Genomic DNA, 8,338 nt, shown 5'->3' with positions numbered 1-8,338 from the left:
TGTCGAGGAAATTGAAACTCTGTGAGCTGAATCAAAATGAGTGATTTATATCCATCGTTCCTAATCGTCACAGTGGCAAAGTTAAAAGAAGAGACAAAAACATTAACGAAAAATGTTATGCAAAAGCCAGAAAAAGAAGGTTGCATTGATATGCATATTAGAAGCTTTTCATTTTTTTGTTTGAAGAAGAGTTTTTTCACTTGCAGAAGAGTTCACTATAACTTAGGATAATTTGATAAATAAACTTTATATTAGAAAGAAAGAAAGAAGAAAGAATTTATTTCTTTGATCAAGTACCTAATAAGTAAAAGCAAGTACAAAAAAAACGTAAATATTGACTCGTACAAACATGATCAAAGTGGACAGGAAACGGGGTATTTAAACCCACACGCCCTGCCCTTAGAGACTCTGTAAACTAGGCAGTAGGACTATTTCAACAAAGAAGTTCCCATGAAAAACATAGAAAAATGAAGAAATGGAAAAAAAACAAAAAATTTTTTCGCTACATTCGAAAAAAATTAACAGCAGCCTAATTAAAGCTCAAAACTCGTTAAACCTACTGGAGGCATAAAATAGGCCTCCAAAATTTTTCGGTTGAAAAAATTTTTTCTAAATTTTTCAGAAGCAATTTTAGCGGGAAAAATTCAAATATTTTTGAAAAATTGCGATAACTCGGAAACTAGAAGGAATTGAGAGCGCATTTTTTCCACAGAAATCCCATTCCCAAAGCAGATGTCTGATAGCATTTATCCAAGGGGTCGTTTTCTTTAGAATTTCCTAGAAGAATTATTCAAAGATGTATTTCACTATATCATCATTATTAACCAAAAAGGTATCCTTAAATTTATGGTAAAAACTTTATATTTTTTTTTCATAATAATATTGTTGGGAAGAACATCGGCTTTACTCAAAGCTTTAAAGAGCTTCGAAGCTCTGAATCTAATTGATCGTTTTTCAATCATTCGCTTACAAGACGGTTCCATTAGTAATGTTTTTGATGCACTTCGCGTAGGTCTCGATGGCGAAAACGAAAACAAAGAATTAAGGTAACTTTCACGATGTTTTCCACTCAATGACTTCAAAACTAGCTTCAATAACTCGTATATATGAAGCTGGTAGATGTTAAGTAAATTTTTTTTAACAAAGATGTCGAAGGTGTCGGATTTTTTTCTGGCATCTTTTCCGGTTGTGACCCCCCAGTACGTTATGCGCCCCCCAGTTACAGAGCACGTGCTATTACATAGTAAATCATTCTGTAAAAATATTGCACGTGCGTCTGGGGGTTGCAAATAATATGCGCCCACTAAGCTGGGGGCACAAACGGAAAAGATCCTTTTTCTGAAATAAATGAGTTTAAGTATTTTCATTTGTAAATTTTAAATGGGCAAGAGGTTGCTATAGCTGCTGCAGCCATAGACTAGTATGCCATATTGGATAATAGAACTTACCTTCGTTTTATAATAATCAATAGGCTGGTTACGCGGGGCATAATGCCTAAGTTTTGAAATAATACCACATTGTTTAGAGAGTCTCGATTTCAGCACCAATAAATGAGAGACAAAGGAAAATTGGAAGTCATTTAAAATGCCGAGATATCTACATACGGGCTCAATGGAAATGTACTTGTTATCAATATCAAACCTATTTTCGCTTGACTTCAAATTCAATTGAATGGTCTTATTAATAGTCAAACAAAATTTATTAGCATCTAGCCAGTGTTTAACATTATCAATTTCTCTTTGCACTTCCTCGCAGGACTTATTAAGAAACGTAAGATTTGTATCATCTGCGAAAAGGAGGACTTGAACATGTTTACAATGAATTGGTAGGTCATTTATGTAGATAAGAAAAAGCAGGGGGCCTAGTATAGACCCTTGTGGTACTCCATGTTGTACATTCAACCATTGTTAATCAATAATGTTTTCAAGTTTTAAATGTTATACATGGTTGTCGATGTGATTGTCATGACTCAAAAAAGCAACTTGAGAGTCATTTACTTTCCTAATTGAAAGCCCTCTCAGCCGATTGTATCTAAATTTCAACAATTGTACAAAAACAGAACCACATGAAAAAGAATATTACAAAGATGCTACCTACTGATGCAATCGCATTAGAAGGAGTATTGTGCATCGTCCAGAAAAAATACTATAGAATTCGCCCAATTGACTTCAAACCTGTACTTTTTCGGCTACAGCAAATAAAACCCCACGGAAAAAAACACCTAATTTTAGAAAATCAAACGCCAGTGAAATAAACCCACACGGAAAAAAACCGCCACTTAAAAAATGAATTTTGGTCATAATAATTTGCTCGGTTGTGACAGCTTCATATCCAATCCGCTAAGACATTTTCATGGATCGCGAGACGTTGCCAGATGCAGGAACTTTATGTTAGCTCCCGGAGACGCTTAACTTCGTTCAATGAGAACAGAAGTTAGTTTTCGATCTGTTGTCGCAATTTTTCGGTTTTTGATCTTGTTTCCTTGCGATCTGTTAGGTCCACATAGGATAAACGATAAATTCTGCGGCGCGAAAGTTGACTGCTTTTGATTTTGCTGCTTGAAGTCATTTCTGAAAATAAATCAAGTTCTCAATGTCTGTCCGGATCTGCGAAAGACGCTCGTAGAATGAAGTGAGATTTAACAGAGTAGTTTAAATTACAACTAGTGTTCGGCTGTAAAAATGACAAGATTGAGATCGATTTTAGAATTTCTTCAGCGAATTCGAATTCTTAGTGCTCGTGCCATATTGTTGTCAGTTGTAGAAATGATTTTGTAGATACTTGATATTGGTTGTCAAGAAACTTCATCGCATGCTTTATCTTCTTGTCTCCCAATTGTTTGTGAGGCAACCTTTTTCTGCGCTGCGATCTTCTGTTCTTCAGGGCAGCCTCTTTTCTGGAATCTTCGCTAGGTGCTTCTCTGCACATTATCTCAAATCACTATTTCGCTCCTATTTTATCCCAAATTCAGCTAGATTCTTTTTCCCCATAACTATATGTTTTCCCAAATCTCTAAATTGTCTTGTAGTTGGGCTGATTTTGTGACTGTTGAGCCCGGCGCAAGTACTCTTTGCAATCCAGCCAAGTTCTTCTTCTGACTTTTATCTTGATCGACCAAGCTATTTCTAGAAGCTCGAGTTCGTCCACGTTGTTTGTCTGGAGTTCGTATCTGTTTATGCTAGGTTGACGAGTCTTTACGCGTAGGCAATTGGTTTCCAGATATCTTTTGTATATTGACCTAACGCAGCGTTGATCTTGATTGTGGCCAATCCATCCAGACGTTTTAATTTGGTCTTCCCTTCTGCCAGTACTTACTACTACAATGTAATCCAGAGAGAAAATGTTTTAAAATATATTCAATGGGTAATTTTTGGCATTTTGGAATTAAGATGGCGTACCAGTCAGAATATAGAATCCAATTTAACAACGGTATAAGCCAATCAATTCCCCGTCATTTTTACTAGAATTCAAACAATCGGAAACTTTGGAATGACGTTTGAGCTGATATTAGGCATTTTTCTGGTCAATTTTTGAAAAAATAAGTGGTTTTTGCGTTGTGTTTTTCAGTGATGTGATGCAATTTTGTATCAAAAAGCATTTCGTTGCTTGGCATCTGGCATTTGTTGCTATTGATTTCTTTATGAAGTAATTAAGTACTTTAGCGTCCAGTGCACATTTTATAAGCTTGTCTTTAACGACTGTTACAACAACTGGAGGGATAAAATTTTTGTCTGAACAGCTCGCTATCTTTTTCGTATAACCTTCCTTTAGAAAACATTTTATTGTCTTTTATTTGTTTCATTTAATTGTTTTTTATAGTTTTTGCACTATAGTTATAGACAAACCGATACAATGAAAAATAAAGACTGGATGGAAAATTTTTAATGATTTACTTGATTGTATCACGGCCAGTCACAGATCTGTGAACAAATAATTAACAATTTTGATTTTATGTCCAACTTCGATCACTGTCAGTAGTTGTCATTGTACTTAAGTTTTTGCTGGGCCAACTAATGTATTCCGTTCTTTTGAGAATGTTTAAATTCTTTTAGGTACTTGTTTTTCATCTAGGTTGAGAACGCCGAAGCATTGAGATCGTTGTTTGCCCGGCCTTTGGTTATTATGCTTCAGTTACTTCCATAGTGTATCACTGAACGCCATTCTATAAGAGCTAATTTTTTAATTTACGTTTAGTTTGAGTTCATCTGTTGATTTTTTAATTGTTATCATTTTGACTTAGATATCTGATTTTTCGTAAAAATGAATTGAAGGCCGAATTTTAGCTGTTTATTGTGTTAAAATATTTCTTTAGTTTGTGTACGTTTTCTGCAATCTGATTTACGTTTGCTTTGTCTGTTTCTACATTGCTGTTGCAGTTCTGTTTTGCAAATCCGAAATAGTTACAAGTCTTAAATTGGGCAGGACATACTGATCTGTGAAAATCAATCCAATTTTTTCACAAACTCTGCATTGGACATTTTGGGTTCTATTTCGTCGGTATACATTTGCTTAGCGATTTAGATACTGTTGTTACCGATTGTTAAATGAATTGGCGATTCTGTTGTCTGGTTCGCAATTAAATTAATTCTTTTCCGATTTGCTATGTTTTGGTTGAAGCATTGTTGAGTAACCCGTTCACTTGTATAAGGCAACTTTTAATGCTTTCGTAGCGTTGAATGTCTCATTCAATAGTACTGTTTGTGTTTCAAAATAAATCACGTTCGTTATGAAATGTTCTTTGCTTATTGAATCTTCTTCGTCCCAGTGTTTGTTTCTTAGATTTTTTATGGAGTTTTTCATAAAATTTTTAAACTAACAAACTCTTTTCTGTTGTTTTAACTTGAAAAGGACATTACGATCGTACGTTATGTTGCGGCTTCCAATGACAGCTTCTTCCACTGTCGAAATATTCTGATTGCCTGGTTTTCAATTTCAAAATAAAGATTTTGCTGTTAAAAAACGTCACCTTCTGTTCCAATACTGAGGTATAGTATTGAGGTAATTTTTGGCTAATGTTTGTCCTCAGCTTATCTCGGCATATAAAACCAATTCCTTCAACTCTTCTTTTGTTAAAAAGTCAATTTTTTTTATTTGCATTGGGAAAATAATCAAGATATAGCACTTTTCACCTCAAAACTTTGCGTATCAAGTTAACGAACACTTCAGTAACAGATTTGAGGTGAATTAACATGAGTGAAATAGAGTTTTCCTTTCCCCAAGATTTTGAAATATGATTGCTCAATGTGCAAATGCATGTTTCAAAATCTGAAGTTCGATATAATGGAATTCAAGTTTTGGGAACAGGAAATTATTAAAATGGAGCAACTTTTGATCAGCTGGAAGCTTATAGCTTTCTATGCTCAAGAGTGGAAAAAAAGGAAGCAGCAGTTTCAATATGAGCCAACAAATCTCACTTTCTTCCCAGATTTCAGAGTGGGCACAGTATTGAAACATCAATTACCTTTTGTGTCACTCTCATGCAGTTACTGATTGAAATAAAATATAGTTCCTACCTGCCTGTGGAATCTGTAGCAATGGAAGTTTGTTTTTGATAAAAATTTAAAATAACCCCGAAATATTTGTCAAAAATTCTAAAATGAACCTACAATAAGACCACAACCGTTAGTAGTTGTTGAAAAAGCTTTTGTTAAGAGAGAAAATCTACCCTCGAAATATATTTGAGTTTGCATATTTGTGTTTTAGATTGAAAATACTTTTAATACTGGTCGGGATACCGTGCTCGGCTGTTAGTTTCATTTTGTTAGTTTCATGTTAGTTTCACTGGCCGCTAAGGCATGTCCTTGGTCCACGAGGCATGGCCAAATGCGCTTAATTGTCAGCTTTGATGGCGTTTTTTTGAGCTGTTCAGTCAAAGATTCTCTATTTTAAACTTATTTTCATTGGAACAGCTGTATATGACCAACTATTATCCACCACAGTAATTAGATTTATTCCAAGAAGCGCTTTTATTTCCAAGTTTCACAAAAGAATCATGATAAACAGTTCAGCAACCAACTCCATTGACGAAGTGAGTTAAGCGTTTACCCAATTAACGAAAGACGCAATCCTCATTATCCCAGTTACCTAAAAATTCTGTTCAACTTTTTTGCGAATAGACTTTAGACAAAATTTTTCCAAATCATCAATATTAGCGTCGACGCAATTTATTTTATTTTAAAAACAATCAACTAATAATTGCTTCCCTTACTTTACAGAAACAGACGTTAAAAAGAGCAACAAAGTTATCATGTAGTAACTACATTAGTCATTTAATTGAATGAATTTGATTCAATGCCGAAATTTCTGGAAAAAATGCTCTAAAGTTTCCAAAAATTTGAGAAATAAAATAGGTTTCTCTACGAATGCAGTTAATTTTTGAAATGAAGCCTTCGGCAGTAGGCAACAACTTCTTTGAACAATAGAGCAGACTAGCTTGAACAAACGAAGAACTTCTGTGATCTCTTTTATTCAGCATCAACAAGTGAGCTGAGTAATAATCGTCAGATAAAATATGCAGCTTAAACATTTATCACAAACATCAAATGAACAACTCAGCTTCAAGAAACTTAAATTTAATAAGTAAAGCCGGCTATGGAAGCTTATCTTTAGGCACGGTGAAACCCTTCAGCTGTGCAGTGCCCTATTTTGTAATTATCCTTAGATTTAATATTGATTGCTGGTAGTCTAGGTACCTGTTAGGATCATTATTTATTTGATCTACACTTGTTCATATTGTTTACTTTACGCAACCAATATAATTAAGGTGTCTCTTCTTCTCCCCAAAATGACACTGATTTTATTTTTGTTCATTCTATCTATAGATAATAAAGTATATCACATACTAACATCAGTTTTGTCGACAGATTTTTCACTTTCACTTAGTGAAAAGAACATCTGTCCAATAATTAACTACTACACGCGGAAAATAGTGATATATAGGAATCAGTGACAAAATAGATTAACATTCTGTCACGATTTCCCCCAGCCAACATAGGACTTTTGGGATCTATTGTTTTTGTTTTGCGTAAAAAGATCCGTACCTTTCCATCACGATCTCGGTGCCGCAAAATGGAGAGGTAATTTTATATACTACTCAGTGTCCTTGAAAGGCTCAAAAATCCTAAGCAAAAGTTTTTAATAACTTAATAAGTCTACTAATTATCTGCTCTCCTAAAAGCAATGCAACTCCAAAATCTCAAGTTGCAGCATTCTCACCACCGGGATCAGAAAATCTCTTCTTTTGTTAAAAAGTCAATTTTTTTATTTGCATTGGGAAAATAATCAAGATATAGCACTTTTCACCTCAAAAATTTGCGTATCAAGTTAACGAACACTTCAGTAACAGATTTGAGGTGAATTAACATGAGTGAAATAGAGTTTTCCTTTCCCCAAGAATTTGAAATATGATTGCTCAGTGTGCAAATGCATGTTTCAAAATCTGAAGTTCGATATAATGGAATTCAAGTTTTGGGAACAGGAAATTATTAAAATGGAGCAACTTTTGATCAGCTGGAAGCTTATAGCTTTCTATGCTCAAGAGTGGAAAAAAAGGAAGCAGCAGTTTCAATATGAGCCAACAAATCTCACTTTCTTCCCAGATTTCAGAGTGGGCACAGTATTGAAACATCAATTACCTTTTGTGTCACTCTCATGCAGTTACTGATTGAAATAAAATATAGTTCCTACCTGCCTGTGGAATCTGTAGCAATGGAAGTTTGTTTTTGATAAAAATTTAAAATAACCCCGAAAAATTTGTCAAAAATTCTAAAATGAACCTACAATAAGACCACAACCGTTAGTAGTTGTTGAAAAAAGCAAAACACAAGCTTTTGTTAAGAGAGAAAATCTACCCTCGAAATATATTTGTGTTTGCATATTTGTGTTTTAGATTGAAAATACTTTTAATACTGGTCGGGATACCGTGCTCGGCTGTTAGTTTCATATTGTTAGTTTCATGTTAGTTTCACTGGCCGCTAAGGCATGTCCTTGGTCCACGAGGCATGGCCAAACGCGCTTAATTGTCAGCTGTGATGGTCAAGTTGGGTCTAATTTGATGGGTTTTTTTAAACTGGATGTTTTGCTTTGCATTTTTTTGAGCTGTTCAGTCAAAGATTCTCTATTTTAAACTTATTTTCATTGGAACAGCTGTATATGACCAACTATTATCCACCACAGTAATTAGATTAATTCCAAAAAGCGCTTTTATTTCCAAGTTTCTTAAAAGAATCATGATAAACAGTTCAGCAACCAACTCCATTGACGAAGTGAATTAAGCGTTTACCCAATTAACGAAAGACGCAATCCTCATTATCCCAGTTACCTAAAAAATCTGTTCAAC

The 8,338-nt window shown here is 34.5% G+C and overlaps 1 protein-coding gene across 1 annotated transcript in view; it reads right to left on the bottom strand.

The window, feature by feature from the left end:
- The window catches only part of LOC142335045 (dihydrolipoyllysine-residue succinyltransferase component of 2-oxoglutarate dehydrogenase complex, mitochondrial-like), a 559,039-nt gene that overhangs the window by 263,379 nt on the left and 287,322 nt on the right, over positions 1 to 8,338 (bottom strand). The gene's annotated exons all lie outside the window — the stretch shown is intronic.

The sequence above is a fragment of the Convolutriloba macropyga genome, chromosome 1, assembly GCF_964194025.1.
Source record: "Convolutriloba macropyga chromosome 1, txConMacr16.3, whole genome shotgun sequence".
NCBI lineage: Eukaryota > Metazoa > Xenacoelomorpha > Acoela > Convolutidae > Convolutriloba > Convolutriloba macropyga.
Note: the sequence above shows the minus strand (reverse complement) of the source record. Positions and strands in the feature narration are given on the sequence as shown.